This window comes from Schistocerca serialis, chromosome 8 (assembly GCF_023864345.2).
Source record: "Schistocerca serialis cubense isolate TAMUIC-IGC-003099 chromosome 8, iqSchSeri2.2, whole genome shotgun sequence".
Taxonomy (NCBI): Eukaryota; Metazoa; Arthropoda; class Insecta; order Orthoptera; family Acrididae; genus Schistocerca; species Schistocerca serialis.
Genome location: NC_064645.1, coordinates 61,070,036 through 61,084,733, shown reverse-complemented (window position 1 = coordinate 61,084,733; position 14,698 = coordinate 61,070,036).

The window sequence follows — 14,698 nt, the reverse complement described above, 5'->3', positions numbered from 1 at the left end:
CCTTGCAGAATTCTCTTCACAGAATTGGATAAGTCCTATGGACTGTGATAAAGTTGAGAAAGAATTCATGCAACTTGGTAAGGAGATATTTTTGGATTTCTGTGCAAACTACTGGAGGACTGAGACAAGAACTGATCACTTTTGGAGAGATTTATGGGATGGTGATACCACATGTCAGCATTTGTATAGCGTTCTTCAAAAGGTTCTCATTCTGAGTAATGGTAAAGCCTTGGTAGAGCAAGATTTTTCCATTAATAAAGAGTGTATGATAGTCAACCAAGAAATCAAGTCATTGGTAGCCATACGTCAAGTATATGACAGCCCAAAATCAAGTGATGTTGTGTTCAAGACTGACATTAACAAGAGAATGATACTGGAGTATTGCAATGCTCGAGATCAGCAAAAGCAATGTGAAGAAGATGGAGAAACCAGGAGAGCTAGATGGAAGGGGTCCATCACCCAGCAAGTTCAAGAATTGGAGGCCAAAAAGTCACAGATACTGGTCAAAAGGACCACTGTACTGACTGGAATCATTGAACAGATAACTTCTCTCAAAAAGGAGTTTTGACTGAGTTTTCATCGATTGATTTGAATGATTTGTTTGACAAAATACAGAGGGTTTCATTTGGAAGAGAGAATACCCCACAGCTGTTCTTATTTTTCAAACTTTAATGCTATATTATATATGCACATCTCTTTTATGTTTGTCTAATCTGATGCATTATATAGCCTGGTAAGTTTACAAATCCTATATGGTAGGATGAAGGTTTTATCAAACTACAAAACCTAATGAAAAAAGTGACTGACCTGTGTCTACATTTTGATGTTCAGTTTACCAGGCTTGTCAGGATAAGAGTGCAGGTTTTACAGTGCCAGAATATTGATTGTAGCAGGCAGCACATAACAATCCATACAAATTCAGGGAAATAATGGCCAGGCAGCCTATGTGCCAGATGAAGACTGCATATGAAGAAAATAAAATTTGTAAAGAAATTAGTTACGAAATGTGTGATGCAAACTGATGTCAAAAAGTATTTCTAGCCATCTATCTCAAAAGATTTGTTACTCCATTTCCATCTGTTATGAAGGAGCCTCACAACCATTTTGTTGATGAACCTCCTACCTCAGAGCCTTTTCAAGCACACATCATTATCCACATTGCTGCTTCAGTCTGTCAGTATGTATCTCAAATTTACAAAATCAGTTGGAGTTTCTATCCTAGCATGTAGGTTTGTGTCCAAACCCAACAGGCAATTGTGTCAGGAGGGTACATGACAACTGACAATCCTCTGTGGAAAGAAAGATGCACTGTGAAGAATAGTTTTTGGTGTCATCTCTGCTGCAATATTTGTCCTCTGCCCATCATTTGAAAAATGACTTATATGGTTTGAAACAAAACTTAAAAATAAGATAGTAGTAAATCAATACTGTTAAAATGCACAGGTGAACAGTCGTTTGCACCAATGTGTTACAAGGCTGTGCACTATAGTTATGATTTGAATTGTTATTAACAATTCTTATTTTCTTCCTTAACAATTTTTCAGATACATTGTGTATGATGTTGGGCAGGTAAACATTCAGTATTTGGTGAAAGTTAACTTCAAGTACTAATTTTAAATTTCTTATGCCTGTACCTAATGAAATATGTATTAACCCCTTTATACAAAGGATGAAGAAATTTACTGTTATTATTTTTGTATGTATGTCTTGTTACATTACTTTAGCACTTGTACCTCGTTGTTCCAATTGCTTAGCCCTTCAGTCCCAAATAGTAATAATTGGGACTGCAGCTATGTAAAAATAGACACTTTATCATTTAAGACTGAATATAATGCCTGCATCCTTTGGCTGCTTATTTTATACATATAGTGTGTTTTCTCACAGCTTCCATCAAAGGACTGAAAGTGTCACCTAATTTGCTGAAAATTACAGAATTTTCACATTTTGTGTCACCTAGTGAAAAGGCAAAACTTCTGTTTAGTTTTCATTTAATCCCAAGATTGTCAGAGCTTCAAATAAAAAAGCAATTTTGACCAATTTTGAGCAATTTCAAATTTTTTATAGATTTTAATCTGATTAACAGTTTTGTGTTCATATTAATTTCTTGCACTGTGCTTGAAACAATTTTTATGATGATATGATGTCATCACAGGTGTGTAAAATGTTTGATACCATGGAAAATATGTTTTATCTTTAAAAGTACTGACACAAACTATCACATGGTCTTAATATAAACACCTTAAAATCAAAGTATTCAACATGATCTATGAGATTTTGGAGTGATAAATTGTAATTAAACATTTGGTTCTGCTGTAAAGGTTTTATTATAATTGTGATTTCATAATATATCACTGTCATAGCTATTAGATGAAAAAAATTTTAGCCAAGTAAAATTCTCTTTGATTTGATAAATTTGTGTTTTTAAGGATACATCATAGACATACAGACATGTTTCAATATTTCTTCTGCATGTGAAGAGGACTGCTATTTTGTAGAACTTTTACCTGAGTGTTTTACAATGTAATGCTCACCATCTGTGTATTTAAAATTGAATAAAGCAACTAAAAATGTAAGCTAACAGTAACAGAAGAACAGTTCTTGAATAAAATGTTTTTGTCTCAGTTTATTCTGATTTAGTATCAGCAATGACAGGATTGCTGTGTTAATTCAAAGTCAGAGATACCTTGTTAATAAAAACAGAAATTCTTCATCTAAAAATGGCTTTCATTGGCACAATTTACTTGTTTATTTACCTTCCAGATCATAAACCCTGTAAAGGAGGCACCTTGTTGTTCATTCAAAACTAGAGGCTAAGTAACTCATCTAGAAATATGGAAGTCCTTACATTTTTTTGTCAACTTACATCTTTACATACCCTCGAGATTCACAATTTGTAGGGCAAATGCTAAAACCTGACTGGTAATCAGAGAAATACCAGGAAATTTCACTTGGAGAAACTTGTGGCAAGCCTGTTAACCCTCCTGTGTTACCTCCTGTGTGATTATCTTTTAGAAGTTGACTTCAAATGCCTGCGGGCATTTATCTGGTCTGTAGAGGAATAAATCGATAGCTCTAATAGTAAAACTTTTCTAGCAGTACAAAATTGTTGAAAAGTAATACCAACTCTTGGCTGTGAAATTAGATTACTAGTAGCATTCAGTAAAACTGTGTTGTTCAATAGCTTCAGAAACACTGAATGGGTGAATGGGTGAATGCGTGAGTAAGAGATGTTACAGTTTAATCTTTTGTCGTTCAAAGCAGCTTCATTCTTAATAAGTACCTCACTAATATCTTGCACATAAGGAACTTTTAAATCTTTTACTGTTTTTCTCTGGTTTCTAGAATAACATTTGTTGGGAAACTTCAGTAAAAGTTATCTATTAATGAGCTAACATGCAATTTTCATGTGTACGTAAACATTTATTGTAAAAGAAGAAAGTGTATTCATATACAGAACTGACCTTTGACAGGTACAGGGGAGGCACTTGATTAAATTTCCTGATGGCTATTCATTCTTACCAGTGTTCAGCAGACTGGCTCAGAAAAGTAGTCTTCTACCTCAAAGCTGTAATCTTTCTCTCACAATAGTTAAATATAGGTTAAACCTCGTCTATAGTAGTGTAATTGAGTTATTGAGAAACCTGTCTTTCACAATGTGCAAAACTTCATTGTGAATAAAGAAAAATATTCATAATCTAATGTATAACATGAATGCACTCTTGGCTTTAAAGCATTAATGGTTTTAGCACTTCCCATCAACCTCTTGTTACTGTATTCCAGTAGTACCTTCACATTTCTCCTTGACTGGAAATGGTGTGAGTTCACTGCAATGGGAATAACTGTAGTCACTCTGTTGTCCACTGCTTAAGCAATTACTTCTAGTTGACACGTGGAACATTTACGTTATTATTTGTTACTGCACTCATTACTGACTTGTAACACTATTATTTATGGTAGAGCATTGCATCTTACTAGTTAGGAGCAATTCGTGCAGCTTCCTATACAATTAGAATTCACAGAAAATAAACAGCAAATCAACTTCACAGAATATAGTTCTAACCAACTAATACAGTATCATGAAAGAGAAATGCAAAATCTCATAAGACTATTCAAACCTGTGAGTTATCAACCTTACAGCACAAATAAATAAATGACATCTCAAAATAAACTCATTCACTGAACAGAGGGTCAGTCTCGTGACTTCAGGGCATAGGGATCCTATTTTCTGAGAGTATACCAAGTGTGTACTGGCAATAACTTGTCTGTTTTCCACCTAACATTCTTTACAACATTACCTTTGCTTTTTAGGGAAACTTTTTGGAGTGGGCTTGATTGTACCGCAGGAGGCAGCACAGACGGACAATGATTCACCTTTAACTGACCAGAATGTACTACCATAGTACAATCAGCAAGCTGGATTTCTGCATTAATGGGACAGGTCACTTTTATATAGGATAGGGACCCTCATATTGCAGTGTAAATTTCTTAGTTTCTTCTTTCTTCACTCCTGGATTATAAAGCAAAACAGAATCTCCAGGTTTCTGCTGTGGAAGCACAGCTCTTGTGTGTTGCTGTATTGCAATTGTTTTTCAGTAGCTTTGGAATTATTTCCTCTAGCCTGTTTCCAGATAGCCTTAAGGTGGCGTGACAGTCCTTTAACTTTGACCATATCAACACCAAGTGGCGATATATTAAGTTCGAATTGGGAACTCATAGATCTTCCATATACATCCTTATAGGGCATATATCCCATTGACTCTTGCACATGACTATTATACACAGAACCTACATTTGCAGTAATTTGCACACTTGTGCAAACAAAGCCACAATAAAGTTAGTTCCTTGATCAGTCAAGATATCATCAAGACTTTGATACAGAAGGTGCCAGTAGAAATGATTAAAGGTTTCTCAGAATCCAGAAGGATCAGCAGGGATGAAATTGTCAAAAAATCCATAATTTTCCTCATAGCTTACTCCCATTCCTCTGTGCATTCAAACACAGTGCCTTTCTTCAACAACTTTATTAATGGCTTAGCTACCATAGCACAGTCCTTCACAAAATAACAGTAACAATATTATGAAGAGAAAAGTTGCTACTCATCATATAGTGGAGATGTTTAGTCGCAGATAGGCACAACAAAAAGATTATCACAAAATGAGCTGTTGACCAACAAGGCCTTTGTTGAAAGAAGACCACACACACACACACACACACACACACACACACACAACACACACACACACACACACACACACACACACGCAAACGCAACTCACATACACATGACTGTGGTCGTGTGTGTGAGTTGTGTTTACACTTGTGTGTGTGTGGGGGGGGGGAGGGGGGGAGGGAGGGGGGGGGGTGGGGACGGGGGGCATTTTGTGACAGCCTTTTTGCTTAGCCTATCTGTGCCTCCACATCTCTGCTATAAGGTAAATAGCAACTATCCTTTTCATAATATTGTTACAAAATAACAGTAGTAATTTGCTAGGCAGGGAAAAGACAGCAACTCTTTAACACTTGCGTGAGCTGAGGAATTCTCAGTTGCTTCTGTCAACCTTGAGTGTGGTTTAACCCAACTGAAACCAATAATACATCCTAGGTATTGAACTGAGACTGTTCAAAAGAACATGTCTCTATCTTTAAACTTAAATGTGCACTCTGTAACCTTGAAAATACATTTCTTAATCCTCCCACATGTTCCTCAATACTTTTGGAAAAAATTATATCAACTGGGTACACAAGATATATCAGAGGTTTCAAACCTCTCACCAGCATCTCAGTGAATCCTTGAAAAGTGGGAGGCTCGTTCCTTAGACCAAATGGTATGTGTAAAAACCTGTACAAACTGGAAGGAAGTACAAAAGCTGTCTTTGGTTGATCTTGTGGTGAAATCAGAATTTAGGGGTTGCCAGAATGCATGTCAAGGTTTGTAAAATACCTACTATTCTCTAGTTTAATCAATGATTCTTCAACACAGGGATGAGGGTGAGTATCAGATGTCATCACGTTATTTACCACTCACAAATGAACACATAGATGATATGTTTTTTATGCCAGTTATTGACTTTCTGGGTACCATGACAATTGGTGATGACCATGGTCTTGCAGGATGTGAGCTAACCCTGCATTCAATTATTGTTGAAAAGTTTCTTCAGCAACAAATTGTAGATGAACTGGTAGTCTGTACAGTTTCTGAGCATTAGGTTTATCATATCCCATGGGGTTTTGTGCTGTATAGTGCCAGTGACTGTAAATACTTAATTGTTTGAATAACCAAACGTATTTCTTAAAAACTGAGCACAAAAGATTTCACTCTGAATTTTCACATAACAGCCATTACAGTAGATCAAAATTGCACAAGTTGTCCTAAGTGGCAACTGCTTGCTTCTCTTAACCTGCTAGTTATTAGGCATCCCACAATGTTGACATTGCGTCTCAGCCACAAAAACATAATGAGATTTACTGTTTCACAATGGAGTAGAAACAAACTGTTCTCCTCCTGATGCTACAAGGCTAATCTTACAGCTTCATGGAAGGAAGCAGGAGATGCCACTTTCACTTCACTACCAAACTGCAGGTTCATTACACAAATGAATCCATCACTAGCTCTGTTTTCAGTCTCTTCATGTTATGCTTCATTAATATGGCATTTGTTCACAACACATATATGAGGCAGTATACTGCCAGTATCTGATCAGCAAAAGTCTCGAAATCTTCACTCATTTTTTGTCATAATGTAAACTAATAGTCTCTGTAATAAGTAGCTATTGTTTGTCAGAGTAGCGTTCTGCTAACCCCCTTGTCAGGATATCTAATGTTACCACATTGCATAGCATATCAGCTAATTTCAAATAGTTGTATGTAATACCTGGTGTTCAGCCATGCCTTGGAATTGTGTCCCCTATCAGCAGTACACTTTGTGGGATTGCTGTTCACAAGGACAGTGAGAAAATAAAAGAGAAATTAAACATTTTAAATTTCACTGAACCTTCCAAAAAACACTTGCACTCAATTCTGATTGCACACCATGTGTAGGACTAAAAGAACATACAGGTTTCTGTCACAGATTCTCAAGTGTCAAGAAATAGATAATTTGGTAATGGAGGAAATGTGGGGCATAAAAATTGTACAGGGAAACCAAGATATGAAAGCAATGAGCAGGATAAAGTGGATGCAGAGAGGTGGAAAGATTTGCACAGGAGAGACTACTGCAGAGAGCTGCAGCAAACTAATCTTTGGACCAAAGTGAGATCTCTCAAGCAAGCGTTTTTTAAAACTTGGAAAAAATAAGAAATAACAAGCAAATTAGGAAGTTCTAAGTAAATTGATAATTTAAACTAGAAAAAAAGTATAACTGAGCCTTTAAAAGATTTAGACTCAGCTACCAGTACCCAATGTGCATTGAGTCAACATATCTATAACACAACAAAAAATCGGTTCTGTGTTCTCCATTCCACCTGTTATGATATGCAGTGTGATTTTCATTGAGAATATAGCATTTCAAGTTCTCAGTCATGGATTAACCCTGAGGTATGTCCTGATCTCACATTGCACCTTTGGCCTCAAAGGTCATCCAATCTCAGAGGTTTTTTTTTCCGAGGGTGAGATTGTTAAGGACTCTTTTCTGTGTGTTTCCCCTTACATCAACTTTGGATGAACCATGATGCCACAGAGCAGCAGTGATTGCAGGACCTCCAGGCATGCTCACAAGTGAATGAGGAAAGTTTGGCTGGTGTCTCGATGTTTGTCATGCATCCAGTGGAGGGTCCACTGAACATTTGTAAAGGGTAACTGTAAAACTCCATCCTCAGTTTTCACAGTTATTAACTCACAGTTTAACAAAAACTGACATTTTTAGTACACAGAATGGACATAGGACTAGTGAGCCTGAACAGTTCAAATTCTTAGGCATTCAGATAGATCTGTCATGGAAAGCCCATGTTCAGGATCTTGTTCTAAAACTAAATGTTGTTTCATTTACCATTAGAACAGTTGCTGAAATAAGTGATATTTTCATTCACTTATGGTATTATATTTTGGGATAACTCTTCTAATTCAAAATGGTTATTTTTGCCTTGGAAAAGGTTGGTTCGAGCAGTATGTGATGTAAATTTGTAAACCTCTTGTCAACCCTTTTTCACTACTCTGGGAATTCTGACAATTCTGACATTGGCCCCTCAGTACATTTTTTTTAATGCTGTTTGTTGTTAACAATACCAGCTTATTCCCAAGAGTAGCAGTTTTCACTCAGTTAGTACAAGGCAGAAATCCAGTCTGCATTTTGAATGCACCTCTTTGAACCTTGAGCAGAAAGGTGTGCAGTATTTTGGTACATCCATTTTCAGTAAGTTACCACAAGAATCCAAAAATCTTAACAGTAATCCATGTAATTTCAAGTCAAAACTGCAGAGTTTCCCCCCTGGATCACTCTATTCTGTCAAGGAACTCCTGGAAGAAGTAAAGAAATTGAGATAATTCCTGTTTTACATGATTGATTATGGTTATTTATTAAACTTACAGCTTGTTGTCTGTGTAGGATTCGTATAATTTTATTTTATCCATTTTTACTCTTCTGTTATAATTTCATGTACTCACTCATTCCATGACCATGGAGACTTGATCCTCAATTTGATCCTACAGTACATGACATACAAATAAGCAAACAAAAATTTAGTTGTAAAAAGTACCCCTAGGTTGTATGTTACTTCATGTAAAAGATATACCCTTGTAAATCAGATGAGTATTTTGAAAATAAACACTTTGTAGTCTTATGAACAAGTTAAAATATACCCCATGTTTCTATTTTCATCCATGTCGCAGGTTGTCTTATGAAACTGTATCAGAAAGTCTTTTTTTTCCACATATGGAAGGGGCTTGGGCATTTGATGTCAATTTTTTGTATCTCAAATGTGTTAATTCTTTGCATTCACATATTGACAATGGTAAAACCATGGCTCATTAGACTAATATCAGTCACTGAGGTCTGCCTCATGTGACATTAAATATGACAGAAAGTTACATGTTTTGTTTACTCTTCAGGTTGTAGCTCTTGTTAGTTGGTGTGGTTCAGGCTTTTGACTGTTCCAGAAATTATATTTGCAACAACCTACTGTGATGCGGAACGTTTCATATGGTTCACAAATAAGATACATTTTCTCTACGAACACTCGGCTTCAGTTTTGCCATTTGCATAACAAGATTTTTGCTTGAATCACACTTTACAACAAAATTTGGTAAATGTGGCCAAGCCACATATACAAGCATACCCACCAAAGGTGCACAATATGATAAAAACATAAGTGCAGGTCACCCACTACTGTTACTCTTAGAAAACTGGTGTACAACTGCAATGGCAGTGAGATTTTTGTTTTATTCAGTGACATAATCTTCCACACACATGATCAGAAATCGTACAATATTAACTTTTCTCCCTTTCCCCATTGAATTTAGCTTATGAAACCTAATTTACCAAAGCATGCATGATGACTGCAACTGGACATAATGATTCCGTGATTTAGCAACAACTGCAAATGATCTGTGTATTCAGGTATGTAAAGCCACTTTTTTGATGGTACTTCAGTCTCACCTTGGCTGTTAAAGCCACAATAAACTCAGAGATGAGTGTAGGATTAGGGATGGAGTGGGTGACAAGCACATGATTATTATATGCCAGTGGATCCCACCCCCAGGTAATTATCCCCTAGAAGTGACAGGGTAAAACCAAAAAAGGTTTGATTATGATTTAGTCACAACTCTAAATTATTCTCTAACAATAATGTCTAATATCACTGTTTTGGTAGACGATAATATTTAATGGATCATCATCAGTGTCACTGTGCATGTTTTTTAATGTCATATGCCCACCTTGTGCTTTGTCCTGGTCTCAGTCTTTTTGTATTTCTTGGAATCCATCAAAGAACTTCCCTTGACCATCTATCACAAAGCAACCTGGCTATGTGTACCACCTACCTCCTTTATAGCAATCAGAGTTTCACTTTCCACTGCAGAATGTTCCCTTTGGATCTCTCCACCAGTTACCAAGCAACTTCTTCCCCCCTCAGCTCCCACCCTCACACATTTAAAGCCCACGTCTCACTATCACACATCAAAACTGGTAACATGCTCAGGCTGTGATCTTTAGGTTTCAAGCACTTCTGTGGATATACAAACCTGTTGTCATTGGCTAATAATGCTGTATGACCATTTTACTTCATTGGTTATCATGGGTTACACATCTGTGGTTACCATATACGTCTGATGTAATCTTAACTTTATAAATAACAGTCAAGAATGTTGAATAATCTTCTTTTATTGTTGTTCAGTACAAAAATAAATAAATAGTATGGTGTTCTGAAATACCCTACTGCCTCAGTGATGCCACTTTCACCCTAGGCAAAAACAATACAGCACCATTTTGAAAACCTGTACACCAGTAGCTATTAAACCATCTGCTAGCTACACTCATCCATATCATTTTCAAGACTGTCACCACAACATACCAAGTGCCCCTCCCCCCCTCTTCATCTGATCCTGATTAAGTAAATACAAGGAAAGAGATCGATAAAGGCTGGATAATTTCAAACTACTTTACATAGTGGTGAAGATGTCTGTTATGTTATGTCAGAATCAATGGTTATTACATAGAATTTCCATTATGATGAACCATGCAGTTTTTATGTAAAGCAATTGTAGAATTGTATCACACCAGGATTGGTCACATGATTGGATTCGGAGATCATTTGACAAAGTAAAGCCCATATCACTCAGGGAAAGATTTGATATAAGCTTCCTTGGTGGTTTGCACAACTCCCAAGCAGGCATCATCATCTGCAAGCTGGATACATGCTGTCATTTACATACTTGCAAGACTAGTTGGACAAGAATGGGTCACATAGTCAGTTGTAGACTTATAGTAAGAACAATTTCAGCATTTGCCTGAAGTAATTTAGGGAAATCATGGAAAACCTAAATCTGTATGGCCTGGTGGGGATTGGCCACATTACCTTCTCACCTTTGGTGTGACGTCATAAGCGCGTGACGGCGTGTGAGATCGCTCTCTAAGTTTTCATCTATTTTTAGGTTTCAGATATATATTTTAACTGTTTTTGTGATAATATTTACTATATAAGTGACTTATTAGTGGTTTCTTCATTCACCTCTGCATTTCTTGTGGCCTGATATTTGTGAGTGTTCCGTATCGAGCAACTTAACCTCTTACCCGTGTTTACATTCCGCGCTGACCAGTTGCAGCTGTAGCGGCGCATCGAAAGCTAAGTACTAATTAATTGTTTGTGTATAGCAGTTTATTTAGGAACTTTAGTAGTCTTCAACCGGTGTTCTTGGTGTTTTCCGGTGAAATAACTTCAGAAGAAATTTTTGCGAACTGCTTTTAGTTTCGTTACTGTCATTAGACATTTGATTTTCTTTCTGTGTTACTATTTTGTTATATTCTCATTTGTTGTTGATTAATACTGTCAATAATACTAGTTACTTCCCTTGTAGAGCAAGTTTGTGATAATTGTAGTCAGTTTTTAACATCTTCTTATTGTAGTAGCGGAACTTAGATAAAGTTGTTTTCTTGTTTCTATAATTGTAAAATTTTACCATGAGTGAGAAGTGTGGGCTTTGCCGTAGGTTCGTGAGTAGTGGATTACGGTGTGAGACTTGTTCGAAGTATTTTCACTGGGGGGAATGCAGTGGGGAAGCCAGTGGGCATTCTGGTGAGATCCTCTCCTGGAACTGCAGGTTATGTAGCAAGAGTAAGTTGATAGAGGAGCAGGAGCGTAAGATCTGTGCCCTTCAGGTGCAGTTGAAAAACGCACAGGAGGAGCTAGATAGGATGAGGAGGGAGAAGGGGGTTGGGGAATGGGAGCTGGCTGTTGGCAAGAGATCTGCTAGGAGAAGGAGATTTTCAGACAGTTTTATTATTGGTGTTTGTAATAGATATGACCAACTGTCAGAGTCTAGTCGAGAGGAATCTCTAGTAGCTGTAGATGTAGGAAGTATGCAGCAGACCTCAGCAGTTACGGTAGCTAGGACAGTTGCAAAGTCTAAGAGAAGGAAGAAGGTTCTGCTGTTAGGTAGTTCTCATGGTAGAGGTGTAGGCCAGCAGTTGCAGGAAGTTTTGGGGAGTGAGTACCAGGTCACCAGCATTGTGAAGCCTAATGCAGGATTGGCTCAGGTGACTTTTAACATAGGGGGGTTATGTAGGGATTTTACTAAAGAGGATCAGGTAGTGATTGTGGGTGGGGCTGGTAATAGTATTGATAGGGATGGGGAGTATGACATAGATGGTGACCTGGAAAAGATAGCCACTCAGACTGGCAACACGAATGTGCATTTTGTGGAACTGTTTCAGCGTCACGATCGGCCTCATCTTAATACAGCCGTCAGGCGTAATAACATGAGACTTGGGGGTGCGCTGATGACAGAAGGCATGAGTCACATTTCAGTGGTGTCGGTGGAGTCTATCAGTAGGACGGGTTTCACTAGACATGGCCTACACCTCAACAGGTATGGGAAGGGGAGGTTGGCAAAACTTGTAGGTCACAGCATAGGTGGGGGTGGTGGAATCACTCATGGGAAAATTCCGGTAGTTGTGGGTGTTAGAGCTGTACCTTTTTTAGATTGAAGTCAGCTGATAGGTATTCCTGCTTAAGGGAAGTCTCTCTAACAAAGAAGCCACTTTCTACAAAGCTTGGGTATCCGATTAATGAGGGAATTAGTATATTTCATCAAAATATACAAGGTATTAGAGATAAAGTTAGTGAACTGCTTATAGATGTTGACTCTGAAATTATTGGTATATCTGAACACTTCTTAAATAAGGAGATAATTCAGAGGCTTCCTTTACCAGGATACAGGTTGGCTGGCAGCTTTTCTAGGAGCTCTTTGCGGTGTGGGGGAGTAGCCATGTATGTGAAAAACGGTATCCCATTTGAGTCAATTGATGTTTCAAAGTACTGCACTGAAAAGGTGTTTGAATGTTGTGCAGGTGTGGTTAAATTTAGTGGAGCTAAACTTCTTACTGTTGTTATTTATAGATCCCCAGACTCCGATTTCACAACTTTTTTGCTAAAGCTAGAGGAGGTTCTTGGTTCACTTTATAGGAAATACAAAAAGTTAGTTATATGTGGTGACTTCAATATTAATTGTATAAGTGATTGTGCAAGGAAAAGGATGCTGGTAGACCTCCTCAATTCATATAATCTTATGCAAACCGTATTCTTTCCAACGAGAGTGCAAGGGAACAGTAGAACAACCATAGACAATATTTTTGTTCATTCGTCATTATTAGAAGGGCATTCTGTTAGCAAAAAGGTGAATGGCCTTTCAGATCATGATGCACAAATTTTAAGCCTAAAAGATTTTTGTGCTGCAACACATGTTAAAGATAGTTACCAACTTTTTAGGAAAGCTGATCCAGTTGCTGTACAGACTTTTGTAAACCTTATCAAGGAACAAGAGTGGCAAGATGTTTATAGTGCTGATACAGTAGACGATAAATATAATGCTTTCCTCAAGACTTTTCTCATGCTCTTTGAAAGTTGTTTTCCGTTAGAACGTTCAAAACAGGGTACTAGCACAAGCAGGCAGCCTGGGTGGCTGACTAAAGGGATAAGAATATCTTGTAGAACAAAGTGGCAATTATATCAAAACGTTAGAAACAGTCAAAATCTAAATACAGCAGCCCATTACAAACAGTATTGTAAGGTGCTTAAAAAAGTTATTAGGAAGGCAAAAAGTATGTGGTATGCAGATAGAATAGCTAAGTCTCAGGATAAAATTAAAACCATATGGTCAGTCGTAAAGGAAGTGGCTGGTCTGCAGAGACAGGTCGAGAATATAGAATCAGTGCGTAGTGGGGATGTCCGTGTTACTGATAAGTCGCATATATGTAGAGTACTTAATAATCACTTTCTGAATATAGCAGGTGAACTAAATAGAAACCTAGTCCCAACAGGGAATCATATAGCGCTCTTAGAAAAAAGTGTTCCAAGACTGTTACCTGAAATGCTCCTCCATGATACTGACAAGAGGGAGATTGAGTTAATAATTAAATCACTAAAGACCAAGAACTCTCATGGATATGACGGGGTATCTAGCAGAATACTGAAGTATTGTTCCACATATGTTAGCTCAGTACTTAGCCATATCTGTAACTTTTCCTTTAGGAGTGGTCGGTTTCCTGACCGATTAAAGTACTCGGTAGTGAAGCCACTTTATAAAAAGGGAGACAGGGATAATGTTGACAATTATAGACCTATTTCTATGCCATCGGTGTTTGCTAAAGTTATCGAGAGGGTTGTATATACAAGGTTACTGCAGCATTTAAATTCACATAATTTGCTGTCAAATGTACAGTTTGGTTTTAGAAATGGCTTAACAACTGAAAATGCTATAGTCTCTTTTCTCTGTGAGGTTTTGGACGGATTAAATAAAAGGTTGCGAACGTTAGGTGTTTTCTTTGATTTAACGAAGGCTTTTGACTGTGTTGACCACAAAATATTACTGCAGAAGATGGAACATTATGGAGTAAGGGGAGTAGCTTACAATTGGTTCGCCTCCTACTTTAAGAACAGAAAGCAGAAGGTAATCCTCCGCAATATTGAGAGTGGTAATGATGTTCAGTCCCAATGGGGCACTGTTAAATGGGGCGTTCCCCAAGGGTCGGTGCTGGGGCCACTGCTGTTT